Here is a 15,123-nt window from a genome sequence, read left to right as displayed (position 1 = left end):
CAACAGAGGGCACTTACACTCCAGGCCACTGTACACGCTTCTCAGTCTTAGGAGCTGGAAGACCTGGGTTCGATCCTAGCCGTACCATTCATTAAGTGTTGGCCACGTCTTTGGCTTCTGTGGGCCACGGTGAAATCATTTCCAACATGTGGATAGTAATGGAGACATTTCAACAAGGCAGAAGTAGCAAAAGGTATCAACATTTGATATACATATCGGATATTGCAAAAGTTCAAATATACAACCCATCCCCACACATACCTATGCACTTGAACGGCAGGATATTCACTCTAGCAGCCCCTTATAATGGTTGGGAATGGAAATCATAGAATATTCACCCATACAAGGCCATCAAAATTCGTTTCCATGTTATGGATTAGTTTGCACCTGTTGGAAAGAACGAGGCGGTCCCATGTGTTCCCACGAGGAAGACTCTCCGGGGCACTCTGTGAACCTGGGAGAAGCTGGCCTCGGATCAGTGTCTGTGACTCCACTTCATCACGGAAGCAGAAGCAAAGCCCCAGGGCCAGCGAGTGGGAGTACTAGACAGCGAGGCACAAGCAGGGCAGACCGGCTGCTGCTCTTCGTTGCCTCCTGAGCGGAGGTGACTCCTCCGCAGTCTCCCCCCAGTCCCTGGCGCCTATGAGCTCTCCATGGCCCTGCAGCCTGGGATGCCGAGCAGAACATTCCCCTGGCCTGCGGGTCCTCAGCTTGCTCCTGCCCGCCCAGATGGCCCTCACCCCGAGGCAGCCAGGCTACCTCCACTCCGGGACTTGGGGTGGCCTTCCCTTGGGACCCAGCGCCCTCTTTCGACCAGCACAGGCCCGGTAGCCTGTCTCTCCTGCAGCTGTCAGTCTGCCTCAGCACTGGAAGCCTGGGCCTCAGTGGCGGGGACAGCTCAGACGGTAATCCAGCAGTCGGCAGGGGACCCAGAGCAGGGCCGGCCGCCGCCGACGGTGTGGTTTTATCGTAGTGGAAGTTGTCTGTGCCCTCCCAGCCACTGAACCTCTCTCAGCAAGACAACACTGATAGCCCTGGGGCCAATGGCATCTCAGGCGCCTCTCCTGCTCCGCCTGGACACACACACCTCCCGCCAGGCTCCCCTGGGGTCCCTGGTGACTGAGACGGAGGCCGGCAGCCGGCAGCCTGAGAGGCGCCCTCGTGGCTGGCAGCTCCTCCTCGTTCCCGCAGCCAGAGGCCGTCTAGAGTTAGCTGCTGCTTTCTCTGCCTGGGAATCAAGGCCACGAGACCCACCTGGCAAGCCAGAGGGGTCCCCTGTGCTCACCAAGGTTCCCTTGTCCTGGGACGTTTCTCTGCACAGCCCCAGCCCCCGCGGACTCCCACGGTGCTCCGTGGTGGAGTGCCCATCTGCCCAGCTTCAGGGCACTGGTCACAGTAGGCAACAGGTGCTCGTCACTTGGGATGGTTTGGCACCTGCCCTGCAACAGGCTGACCGCATCCCAAGGGCACTGGGCTCGGCATAGAGCTTGGCACCCAGGAGGGGAGGGGCTTGCCGACCTTTGCTGACGGAATGAGGGGACGGATCTCGGGACCAGCATCTCCTGAGGGCTGGGGACCTGCACCTCTCTGAGCCTCAGCCCCTTCATCTGCCAGAGGACGAGACCGTGTTTCCTGCCTCGCTGGTTACCGTGAACATGGAGTAAGGTCTCTTGCCACCTTCCAGACAAATTGGGCAAGTCACGCTTCAGAGGAATGAGTGTGAGCCCCTGTCCCACCCCAGGCCAGGTGACATGGCTCCCTTCCCCCACCAGTCCTGCCCTGGCTCTTTCCTCCCCCGGGAGTCCATGACCTACAGCCGGCATTTCTGTTCCCACCCAAGTGGAACCGTCTTCATTGTGCTCTCGCTGGGCCCACCTGGATGAAGAGGTGTCCCTGACGACAGATCCACCACTTGTCAGCCTCTGACTGCACCTGGCCCCCAAAGCCTGTCACCTTGGATGACAGGACGTCACTGTCCTGATTTCAGGGCAGCACGGGATGAGGGGATGAGGGCATGCTCCCGGGTTGCATGGCTGGGGAGCGCCCGGGGATCCAGCTTCAGCTCAGCCAGCTCTGAGTCTGCAGCCTGCCCGCCACTTGGTGGCCCAGCCTGTGGCCTGCTCTTCTCTGCACTTTAGTGTCCAAGAGTCACAGCAAAGGGAAGCGATTTCTGGCCCCAGCTGGGGTGTGAGAATGCCCTGTGCTCACAGAGGACAGCGCTGCTCGGTCAGACTAGTGCCCCGGGTGAGTACGCAGCAGGGCCATGGCTGCCCAGTCCTGCCCCGGGAGGGCCTGGCCTCCAGGATCTGAACTGACCTCTCTGCAGAGTCTGCAGGTCCTTCCCTGGGACCGGGGTTGTGCACTCTCCTTCTGCAAGCTCTGGCCTGTCCCGTCCACAATGGGAAGATGTCGCCTGGTGCTGCAGGCCCTGGTCCCTGGGGAGTGCGTCACAGGACCCAGTGGGTGCCTCGCTTTCCCTGCACACCTCTGATGACAGCGAATGTGTAAATGAGGCACACAAAGCGACCATCAGTAACTAGTAGTAAAGCAGGCCAATCGCAACCACATACCGCAAGGACAGCCACATGGACGCGGCCTCTTTCTCGCTCTCTCAAAATAGGGAAGGTTTCTTTGAATATTTCCAGACCATGGTGACTCATGAGTAGCTGAGGCTGAGGACGAAAAACTGTGCCTGAGGAGGAGCCCCTGCGTTGTGGTTAACTAAGTTAAAGGTCCTGAAAATGGAGGTTCTTTGTCTTGATTGTCAACATTTCTGGGGGACACAGACTTGCAAAGCTGAGTTAGTATTAAGTTTTCATTCTTCGGGCCCAGGTCTCTGTGCGTGGGCATCCAGCTTTCCTCCCACATCCCCTCAGCCCCATGCAGAGTCCTGTAGGGGACAGACATGGGGGTGACCTCAGGGCCCTCCAGGACTTCACAGAGCCCCCAACTGATCTCAGCATCTCAGTTCTCTTTGCTTTTTCTTGGATACATTTTAGGGAATGGAAAGGAACTCTTCATTATGGAATTAACTATGATTTCTTTGAAAAACTGAAACTCCAAAATGACCAGGCAGAGAGTCCCTGCATCTGCATCCATGTTCAGCTATTTTTCGTTACTAAAAAAAAGTACCTGAGGCAGGCTAACTTTATAAAGACAAAAGGCCTCTGTGGCTCATTGTTTTGAAGCTGAAAGTCCAAAAGCACGGCGCAGGCTCTGTAAGGGCTTCCCTTGGCTGCAGCACCCACTGCAGATGGCAGATGGCAATGTCTGGAGCAGGTGCAGAAGGAAGAGGTCACATGGCCAAGCAGAGCCCAGAAGGACAGCAAGTCCACAGTCCCTTCTGAGGGCACCCTCAGTGACCAAGCACTCCGCCGGGCCCCACGTCCTGTGGTTCCACCTCCCAACATGGCCACACTGAGGGCCAGGCTTCCAGCATGTGAGTCTTAACAACCCAGCCGGCTCTTCTCTTTTTAGCCTCAGAGACCTGGTGTCCCCCTCCTTGAGCTAGGGCTTGACCCCCTCTGAGGGGAGCCACTTTTGTCCCAGCCCCTGTGGCAGCTGGCAAAGGCCTCTGCACCCAGGGGCTCCTCTGGCTTCTCTGAGTGAAAGCTCACGGGCTAAACCCAGTCTCCTTATCTGCAGAACCCACGTCACCCTTGCAAGACGCCTGCCGGGACAGGTGCTGCCCCCTGAGGCCTCTGCTCCAGCTGCCCTTTGGAGCCTGATCTGCAGGGGTCTGACCTGCTCCGTCACCTGTAGCCCAGGAGATCTCCTGTGAGCGCCTCCCTGCAGCACTGGGGGTCCTGGGGCAGGGCTGGGAGCCCGGAAGTGCCAGCGCAACCAGAGCAGAGACTGTCCATGCCCAGTCCTCCCCTCCCGCTGGGCTGCTGTGGGCCTGAAGGCCCACGGGCAGTAACGGTGGCAGCGTGAGGCCCGGGCACACTCTGTGAGAGCCAGGACTCGCCGGGCGCCTTTGCCTCTCCTGGGGCCTCAGGCTGAACTCTCTGGCGGGAGGCTCCTGGGGGATGTGGAGGTGAGGGAGGAATTTGGGGATGCAGAGAGGGGAAGGTGTGCTGCGCCTCACAAGAGGAGCTACCAAGAACCCTTGGAGGCAGGAAGCACCCTTGATCACTGGGATGCAAACGGCAGCTCCCCAGTGACCCCCAGACCCTGTGCCCTCTCTGGCACGCGTGGGGTCTTCAACAAAGCACAGCAAGGCACAAGACAGAGGAGAGCAGTGTCAGACTTGCCGAGGCCGGAACGTGAAGGTGACTCCCTGGGGAGCCGCCAGCCGCCCTGCCACCGCGTGGGTTCCTCCCGTGCTGCCAGCTGATGCAGGTCTGCAGCTGCCCCAGGGACTGGTTCTGCCCTCCAGGCAGACGGCTGGCTACTTCCACGCCCTCCTTCCTGGCAAGTAAGGGAGGGCAGAGAGCTTCCAGGCTCTGGCTGCTGCTTCCGCCTACTGGTCTTTGGCTCCACACCCTTCCTGCTCTGGGGAGGCCGGTTCCATCCCCCAGGCCGGGAATGTGGCCGAGGGAAGCAGTGACTGTGCCCAGCTCATTCAGAGGCCAGGGCAGGAGGGTCAGCAGGGGCTTTCCATGCCTGTTGGTCTCTGTCCTTTGCTTCCCCTTGTTGGCATTGGTTTCATTTGGATTCATTAAATGAGAATAAAATTAATTGGATTTATTTGGGAAATTATTGAAAGACTCAAGTCTTGCCCAGAGAAACAGGTCACAAAATAAGCCTGTAGCCTGCTGGTAAGAACTTTCCTTGTAATTGCCTATATTTTAAAATAGGGTCTTTCTGCGTGCCAAACAGTCCTCGAAATATGCTCTTCCTGCCCTTCCCCTCCTCTTGCTGGACCACTGAGCTCTACGCATTTGCAAGTATGTAAATATATATATTAGGCTCCTGCACAAATGATAGCTTATTTTTATTTTGGTATACTTTGTGCTTTTCTCTTCCTCTTTTCTATTCATATTGCCTCATAAATAATTTTATTCTTCTTTTTAAAAATTGTGCTCCATTGTATGACTCTTATCATGATTTATTTAAGCAGTCTCCCATTAATGGACACTTAGGTCGTTTTGAATCTTTTCTCTCTTTTTTCCTTCCGGGAATGCGGCCCGGACATTGCGCATGCTAGGCAAGACTCGACCACAGAGCCGCACCCGCCCTGCTCTGAATCTTTTGCTGTCACAATACTCTGGTACAGAACTGCCTACTTTTCTCAGTCTGTCTTCTGCTGCTGCAGCTGAGCACCACAGCCTGGGTAATTTATGGACCGCGGAGGTTCGTTTCGTCTTGGTTCTGCAGGCTGGTGTGCCCGGGAGCGTGGTGCGCCCTCTGGGAGGGCTTGCAGAGTCTGTCACAGGGCGAAGTGGCGAGCCTGCCTGAGTCAGAGAAGGAGGCGGCCAGATCCGCCCTTTCATTCGAGAACCCTTCCTTCCCTACGGAACCCACTGCCTCATGAGTGGCAGGAATCCACTCGTTAGGGCAGAGCCGTGTGGCCTCGTTGCCTCTGGAAGGTCCCCCCTGAGCGCCGTCACGGTGGCAGTTGATCCCAACACGAATTCAGGGGCGGAGGAACCCCAGCGGCACCCAGCTTGCGCGGTGAGAGCGGAGCTGCAGGAACAGGCGGAAGTGCGGCTCCTGGTACGTGTGGAGTGTGCATTTGGGACTTTGGCAGGTGTGACCACACTTCATTCCCTGGAGCGCATCCCACGTATGTCCCCACTGTTGCTCGATGAGGGAGCCCGTTTCCTCGGAGCCTCATCAGCTCCGGTGCCATTGACTCCTTGCCTGTTGGTGGTTTAAGAGGTGAACCATAGCTGTTCTCAACGGTTTTAATTTTCCTGTCTTTTGTGCCAGAAGTGAGACGCAGGATGCTGTCACCTGTCCCAGGCCGTCCGAGCGTCTGTCCTGTGGGGTCCCTTTGTCGATGCTGAGCTCTGGAGGAGCTGCAGCTGGAGCTGGGCACATCGCTTTCTGCTTCCAGTGGAAACAGTCAGGTCTTGCTCATGACTTATCCGTGGAAGCTCCTCAAGACCACGCATGGCCTTGACTTGGCCAGAGAGGGTGGGCTGTGAGGGGGAGACCCAGGAGGCCTGGGAGGGATTTTCCTGCCACAAATTCCAGAAAGAACCAACCCGATGACATTGTGGATCTGGACTTGAGGCTCCAGAACTGTGAGATGATCAAGTTTCATGCTTTAGCCGACTGGTCTATGGTACTTGGTGGCTGCAGTCCCTGCAGACTACACCCCTGAGGGGCTGGTGTTCTGGGCCAGGGGCTCACCCCTTAGAGGGTGTTTCCTCATCTACTACAGGGTGATGATCCCTCCCTTACGGGGGCCACAGGCCTGGCTCGTGTCAGTGGTCCTGGGCTTCAGCTGTGAGAGACAGCACCTCCTGCTCCTGGTGACATAGAGAGCCTCAGTTCAGCTCCCCACAGAGCCCTCTTACCTTTCTGGGCCTCAGTTTCCCCATCTGAGCCATGGGGATGCTCTGATTCTAATATTCTGTAATCTGCTTTAGGGAAGACATCAGACAAATACATTCGTTCTCTGCCAACAAGGCCAATAAATAAGCCCATACTTTTGCAGTCTCTTCTTTGGAAAGAGATTTCCAAGGGTGGGCTTGGAGGGAGGGGCCTGGCACTGATCCATCAAAATGTTTAAACACCCTGTCTTCAAGTCACTTCCTGAGACTGGCGTGGATCCCTTCTGCCGAGGGTCCCCATGACCTCCTTACCTCGCACCAGGGCCCACCTGGCGAAGGTTCTTAATACCCCCACTTGGGAACTGAACTTCGACACAGGAACCCCTGGGGACCAACCACACCCAACCATAGTGCCAAATACTCACCCCCTGGCTTCTTTACTGGTGTCCACCTGAATGACAAGCCACCACCAAGCCCATCCTCACGAGGAGACTGAATCAGCATCTGGGCCTGCGGATTCTATTCCTGTCTCTGTCTGTGAGTCACCTTCAACGATGCAGCTGAAGGGCCAGAGCAGAGCTGCAGGGCAGGGCAGAGCACCCCTGGGCCTGTCCCCTTGGACAAGCGCCTCTCCCTCTAGGGGGCTCAGGTCTCCCTTCTGAGGACCAAGGCGACCTCTGACCCCGATGCCCGTGCCAGCGTCCTGGGGTTCTAGTTAGCTCTTCTCCAAGAAGGGCTTGGAAACCAGCTTCTTGAAAACAAATTACCCAAGATCAGATAACATAACCCCAAATTTATCTTCTGAACTATTTTTGAATGTTCAGCTGAGGAGCTTTAGGACAGTCACATGGTTGTGCGAATATCACCAGCACACCCTCCAGAAAGTTCATCTCTGCGGAAGGGCCGCTTCCCCTGCCCCTCCCAAACCTGACCAGCCAGCCTTCCGCCTCCCGACTGGCCAGACGGTTCTAGGACCCTCACGCAGGTGGAATCCCGTGGCCTCCGGTTACTGCTCCCACCACGACGTCCACAAGTCCCCCCATGTTGTAGCACGTGCCAGAATTCCCTCCCTTCACGGGGTCGATAATGCTCTGCGAGCGCGTACCATGCTTTGTCCACTTGGTTTGCCTGTCAGAGATGGACGCTTGGGTTGCCCCCACCCACTGGCTGCCGCAGTGTGGCTGTCAACTTGGGAGCTCAGAGTCCCCGCTTGGCACTCCTTTGTGTGTACCCTTGGCGTGGAGCACAGGGTCACGGGAGACGCTCTTGTACTTTTGGGTCAGCTGCCACTCTGAGCCCGCGTCCCCAGCACCGTTTTCTGTCCCACCAGCGTTCCCAGGTTCCATTTCTCCACGTCCTTGCTAACGCTTATTTTCTGTTTCGGCAGGAGACACCCTAAGAATGTGAGGCGGGACTTGGGGATCTTTCACTTTGTTGGTTCTTCCGCTAGGTAGAAACCTCGGGCCACTAGCTCAAACCCTGAGGCAGCGTGGCTGCCTTGAGTCACCTGCTGCCAGGGTGGGATGGTGGTAGCAGATAACTGGGTGACCCTCACGAGCTGAAGTCGCATTGGGTTCCGCAGAGCTGACAGTGCCGGGCGTGGGGTGAGGCGGGATGACGGCCCGCACGTTCCTCCTACCTTGCTTCCATGCGCAGCACGTGTGGCTGCTGAGCCCTCGTGTCCCCCATCTCACTAGTGGAAGGCAGAAGCCAGGCTGGTGGTTTAAGTGGGACAGATTTGTCAGGTGTGAGGTTGGAAGGCAGAGCGTAGGAGCCTGGCCCGCAGGACAGCCCACCAGGAGAGATGGCAGCCAGCCAGGCCTCCCGTGGTGGAGGTGCCAACACCCATAAGGCCCCCACCCGGCAGGACAGCGCTGGACGGAGCAGAGTGGCCCCAGGCGTGTTAGGCGGAGGCCGTCAGCACAGGCGGGAGCTGCGTCCTGGCAGGCGCAGAGAGACTTCCGGCACTCCATTGCAGCCTCTTCTCTGGCTGTGGATCTGCAGAGAAGAGGAGACCCCCAGGCAATGGACACTCCATCCAGTCCCTGCTTCTTGGATTTGTGTGTCCCCGAAGTTCACATTTGGAAACCCAATCCCCAGAGCAGTGATGCTGAGAGGCGGGCCCAGTGGGAGCATGGAGGCCACCAGGTGCCGCCCTGGAGGATGGATCAGTGTCGATCACGAAGGGCTTGAGACTGAGTTGGATCCTGGGAGGTGCGAGGGCTTTCAGGGCCAATGCGTGGAATGCGAGCTCTTGGACATCCAGAGGAGCTTTGTGCTGGGAACCAGCCCCACAGCTCCTTTGCCCCCGGCCCACCTTGACAAGCTGCGTGTGGTCTGGCCTGCCAGGATCTGTCCATCTTGTGGGGTCATGAACATGGCCTAGTGCTACAGGGTTGGAGGCCCTGGCTGGTGCACGCTCTCTTCTGGGTCCTGGCCAGGAGTGAGAGGCTCGCTGCCCTGTCCTGCCGCCAGCTGACCGGGGGCTGGACCCTCGAACACTGTGGCCTGAAATAAGCCTTCCCTGTACGCGGATTCCTCAGGCGTTTCTTGTAGCGATGGGAGCTACGCGGGCCTGGCTCACCTGCGCCAGGCCCAACAGGACCAGACCTGGTCGCAGCCTCTCCTTCTCCCCGGGCTCTCTGCTTTCCTCTTCTGCCTGCGGCCCTCTCAGGTTCTCCGCCTGGCACACACCCTTGCCCTCCTCACCCTCCTGGCCCTCTATCTTCTGCCTCCTGAGATCCTCCGTTCACTTCCAAGGCCAAGTACTGTCGGGCCTTTGCGTGAAGTGACGCTCCTGGAAGAGACCCTCGGTGGATGTCCCCAGAGCAGAAGCTCCTCCAGCCTCTACTTTCCTTTCCTAAGTGCACTTGAATTTGGGGGCTGCTGGTGTTCAGGGGGCTCCATCTATGTCTCTGGGGTGGGGTCCTTACTGCCCTAAGCCTGGCCAAAGTAACACGTTGAAGGGTGGACAACAGGCCAACCAAAGTCAAGGGGGATCAACATTAGGTCATCGCTCCCATGAATTAGGAAGGCGGATTTCCTTTTTCACTTCTAGACTTGAATCTGAAAGCACATGACCCAGGATCTTGCTGGCAGGCACAGTGACACTACAAGCTTGTGAGGCTGAAAGCATTCCGAGGGAGAAGTGCAGGATTCCAGGTTCATCCAGGGATGCTGGATCACGCCTCTCCTGAAGCCGACACAGACGCTTTCAGCTAGGCGAACCACTCAACTGTTTTGTTAATGACTCTCAAATCCGATGTTCCCGGACTTCTAGAAAGGAGAGACACCTTCCTTTGATAATCACAGTAGGTGTTGGCTTTTGGGTCCCAGAATATGTGAAGATGAAGTCCCTGAGAAATTTCACCTTCCTACAGCATTGCTCATGGGAAACAAACAAAAATCCATTAATAGGATGAAAATAAAGCCCAGACCACAAATAGTCACACCACAGACATTTTTTACATTTATGATCACAACTCCTTCCAATGGAGCATGAAAGCAAAAGCAAAAACAAACAAACATAAAACAAACAAACAAACAAACAAAAAAAAGTCCCGTTAAATGAAGCAGGAGGTGGAAAGGGGCGGATTACGCTGCTTAACGGAGGGAGAAGATTTTTGAGTTCTCAGAGCAGTGAAGGAGGAAAGAGGGAGAACAACGTCATGAAGACTCAGTGACGCTGGAAAGAAGTCGGCAGCTGGGATTCTCCCCGGGTGCTAAGCAGAGGGTAAGGGGGGAAAGAGGACTGTGGGAGGACCTCCTGGGCCCCCGTCAGCACGCCCGTCCTGAACACACGCTGCGTCCCGGAACAGGTGCTAGTAAGTATTAAATAAATGAATGAACGGACAAATGCGCATCAAGAAAAATGACTCCGGGGCCTGGCGGATTTCCAGGCAATACAGCTCGAAGTGACATTTGCAATAAGCGAGTCCCAAAGGCGAGTCCCCTCATCCCTCACGCCCCGAGGCAGGAAGCTACAAGGAGAGACACGCAGCCCGTCAGGCAGAGTCGCGTGCAGCCGGGCACTTGACAGCTCCGTCCCTACCTGGGATGACTGGCAGGCAAACCGCAGCCCCCAGGTCGGACCTGGGAGGGTCTCTGTGTTTGCAGAACGCAAAGCTGCGGAGGGGCAGGCGCTTTTGCACAACAGACTTACTGGACCGTTCGTGCCTCCCTTCTCTTCACTGTTCCAACTCCCGCATCCCAGGAGCTCCGACCCCTGCGTTCGTGGAGGCGGAGGAGGTGGGGACACCGTGAGTGGCTCTAAGAGTAACTGTACATGTAAGAAAATGACTGTGAGAATCAGTGATGAGCGTCCCAGAAGGATGGAGAAGTCGGCAGACTGGGGCACCCGGGACGCTGCTCTGAGGGCCCCGGGCAGGCCAGCTCCGCTCTTCCGGGTCTGAAGCCTTCTGCGTTTTCCCGCCTCTTCTTCTTTTGTAAAAATGCTGCAATGTTTCCTGGCTGTGCTGGTGTAAAGATGAATGCGGGTCAGGCTAGATTCCTCCCTACCTCTGCATTACCTACTTTAAAGTACCTTAAGAGTGTCGTGGCCCCGACACTCTTGGGCCCCAGGCCTTTTCTGCTTGGTGGTACTCTGGGCCCTGGAAATGGCCTCAGTTGAGGTCGTAAGGAGTCCGGAGAAGGTCCCTTAAATGCAGAGAACAGTCCTAAAGGCTAGCCTTGAAGGACGAGCCTGGAGAAGCTGGTCCTGAGAGCCGGGGAGAGAGGGGTGAGAAGAGGCGCGCAGGCCCAACCAGGCCGCTCCGCGGGTGCTGGATTGACGTCCAAGGCTCCTCTGGCCAGGGCTCAGGGCACAAGCCTCCTTCCTTCAAGATCCACTTCAGAAGCCTCCAGAGCCTCCCAGGGTCCCGTCTCCTCGTCCTGGATGGCTCCTCTCCGTCTCCCTGAGCTGCCTACACAGATCCTGCTCAAGACCAGCCTCCGCATGGCCACGTGGGCCCAGACCTCTGCACCTCTGCTCCCAGGTGTGGAGGATGGCCCCAGCCCGCAGCCTTTCCTGCCACCTTCCTCCAGTCAGCGGGGCTTCCTCCTGCCCTGTAAGAAGACACCACAGCCCTGTCTCCGAAAGGACCTCAAAATGGCACATCACTGACTGTGGGGGACTGCGTCCTGTCCCAGAGCCAATGGTGGGACCAGGGGATTGTGCTGCGGTCAGCCAGGTTTAGGCATGGTCCAGCGGTGGAGTCGACTTCACCCAAACAAGGTCGGGCCCTGATCCAGAGAAGGGATCTCCCCAAAGGAAGATGGAGACCCTGCTGGACATGGGGGCCATGGATGTCCAGGCAGAGCTAAGCGCCACACTGACCTGTGTGCCATGGCCAGTGAGCACCCTGTTGCTCCCATAGGATGCCTTTTCCAAGCTCAGTTGGTCAGAAGAGAAGGTGCCCTCCCTGCCTCTCACAACTCCAGACCTCACCAGACCCGAGTCTATTCCAGCTACGCTTTCAACCTGCTTGGTGACCAGAGGTGTGCTTCTGAAAACCTCATGGAACTTTATTCCTGTACAAAGAACTGGTTATAAGGGAGCTGCAGGTAGCCACTGGGAGACCATCCTTCTCTTTTGCATCCACAGGGGTACTGAGGTACTGACCTTCCCTACTAACGTATGGATTTCTTGGAGTCCATAACTGGGTCTTGCCCACCCATAAAGTGGGGGTAACTTTAAACTCGAAAGGGCAATTGGTAAAATGAATGAATGAATGGACCCTAAACAGAAACAAGAGGACACTATGCCAGGACAGCGTCATGGAAGGATCAGGTGAAGAGAAGAGGGAGTGGAGGAAAGAGCCAGCTCTCTGCATGGGGGAGCGCAGGCAGCCCCCGATCTGCAGGCGTCCCCGGTGTGTGGCTGTGGGTGAAGCTGTTATGCCTGGAGGGCTGCTAATTGTTGGAGAACTTTCTTCTCTTCCTGAGGCATTTTTGGCTCCAGTCTGTAATTCATCCCCTTCTCCGGGAAGCTTGAGATGTGCAAATATCTCAGAGAATGCTAAACCCTGGGGGGGGAGCGGGAGGAGAGGGAGACGTGTGGCTGACGAGGGGGTGTTGGTAGGAAGCTCAGATGGGAAGGAAGGAGAGGGAGGGAGGGAGGAGCCACCAGAGAAAAGGACCGTGGGTGGGGTCCCCTCCCAGTGCCTGTCCCTCACAGGCAGCCCTGCAGGGCACAGGGCGAGATAGGTGTCCTGGTCACTGGGCAAGGGTCATGTTTTCAGGAGCCCTTAGGAATCATGGAGTAGCTTAGAAAATGCAAAGAAGAAAACCCAGGTCCCTGGATCTTAGGAGAGTTCTCGCGTAACACTTGCCGTGCGGCCCGGCATTCTCTGAGCTCAGGGTTTGCCAGGCACCGTGTGAAGCTCCTCTTCCTCAGTCATTATGAACATGGTGGAGGCCAGGCCAAGCCAGGCTGCAGATTTTAAAGAGGTGCTCACCGTGTGCAAGCAACGAGTATGCTCCTGCTCAAAGTTAACCCTGGGGCCCTCGCGCTCACCGATCCCTGGTCTCGTTCATGAAACCCCTGGAGGAAGACAGGGTCCCTGACTCCCCATTCCACGTGGGAAGGCTGAGACCCAGAGCCAAGCAAGTGACCCCAGGTCGCTGAGGCGGACACTCAGGATCCGATCCGGAGCACTGGGCTTCAAGTAGGCAGCGGCAATGCTTCTGCCTGTTTCCCTCTGGCCAGGGCACCCTGCCCAGGACAGACCCTCTGCGTCCCACAGACTCGAAGCCCACTTTTCCCCTTGTGGCGGGGAGGGTCCTGGGGCTCTTCCTGAGAGCACCTCCTGCATCACCCACCGGTGCCCCCGCACGGAGGCCTGCTCGTCCTCCCCTGGGCTCCGGCTGCCCTCCTTTGCCCAGCTACGAGGAGCAGGTAAATACCCGGAACTTGGCGGGACTTACTTGCCAGATGGGGACAAAGGGAAACAGAGACAGGGAGGCTTAATAAAAGCAATTTTGAGATACAATTCATACACAATGCAGTTCACATGCAAGTCATCCATTTAACGTGTGAAATTCAACGGCGACCCTCAGCACAGCGACACTGGGACATTTTCGTCAGTCCTCAAGCGTCCCTGCAGACCTGTACTTGGCCTTGCCTCTGCCAGTCCTGTCTTCTTGGATTTGCTCTTTGAGGACATTCTGTAGAATGGTCCTCACCTCTGGCACTTGGTAGGATGGGACCCTCCCGGCCCTTGCGTGAGTCAGGACTTTGTTCCTCTTCATGGCTAAGAGGTTCTCTGTCACATAGATCGGCACTTCATATCGATGGTGGACGTTGAGGTTGCTGGGTGGATTTTTATTGGGTAGACAACCATACCTGGCTGGAAGCGGGAAGGAGTGAGAAATGGGTTAACCCCTTCGAGGTGAAGCCCCATGATCTAATGACGTATCCACTCTTAAAGGGCCCATCACCTCCCAACCTCGCCACACTGGGCCCCAAGCTTTCAGCACATGAGCCACGGGGGGACAAACCGCCTCCAACCCCAGCAAGGAGAACGCCTGGGTCTCCCTGCCCTTATCCAGGGCTCCTCTGCCAGGAGTGCCCCCACTATCCTCCCGCTGGGGAGCCGGCTCCAGAGGCTGCAGGGTCGCCTCCCTCCTAGCCACACGCCTGTTCTTGCCATCGACTCCACAGCCATTGCTCAGCCCCCTGCGCAGCCCTTTGCTGTGCTGCAGTGTGCACTGAGGGGGACTTTGATTCAGGGACCCCGGGGTCCCTGCATGGAGCTGGCCACGTCACAGGACCTCCTAGAGCTCAGGCTGGAGTCCCGGTCCCCAGCGGGCACAGGAAGACTGACAAGGACCCCTGCCCAGGAAGGAGCCTTCTGCTGGGCCTTCTCCAGGCTACATTCTCTGCTCCCCTTTCCAGCCCACCCTAGCAGGGGAGGAGGGTGCTGCTCCCCCAGGGCCAGAGCCAGGCGGGGAGCCAGAGGAGCCGCAGCTCAGAGCACAGCTCCCTGGCTCCGGGCAGTGAAGCCAACTTCCAGTGCACGCGCCAGGAAGCTGGGATGGGGAGAGCCATCAACCTCCCTGCCCATCCGCCAGCTTGTGCCACCCGAGATTCAGACGTGGTAGCGAGCTGGTCTGTTGGAGAGCAGGTTATTAAGGCCTCTGACCTGGGCTGTGTGTTAGTGCAGGTTACCCTCAAGGAGGAGGTGGGAGGAGCGGTCGGTATCAGAGCTTTCCTGTTAATTAAGCACTGAGCCAACTCTCACTCAGCTCTTGATCCTTACAGAGCGCTCTCTTGCATTGGGACCCTGCAGGGAGGAGGTGAGCAGGGCAGCTGGAGGGAGGTATCTTGCATCTCTGTCCTAATGCTACCTGGGCACCAAGAAGGCATCTCCTCCCGCCTCGTCCTTTGCCCTGTGTTCCCCTTTGTAGCCTGTGAGGGCAGATGCATGTCCTATCCAGGCCCAGAGCAAAGCAGATGTCGTGCATACTGGCTGATGAGGCACAGGATTCGGGAAGGAATAGGAAGGAAGAGGGGAGCAAGATGGTCCTGCTCTGGAACGTGAGCCTATTGGACTGAGGGCTGTGGTCACACACATGCCGTTAAGGAAGAGTGTGCACCTTCTGCATCTGCGTTCCTGACTGGGCTGAGCAGAGAGGCCCCCAGGACGCTCTGAGCAGCATAGACCTGCCTCTCTCCGAGCCA

This window comes from Sciurus vulgaris, assembly GCF_902686455.1.
Source record: "Sciurus vulgaris genome assembly, chromosome: 6".
Taxonomy (NCBI): Eukaryota; Metazoa; Chordata; class Mammalia; order Rodentia; family Sciuridae; genus Sciurus; species Sciurus vulgaris.
This window is presented reverse-complemented; position numbering follows the sequence as displayed.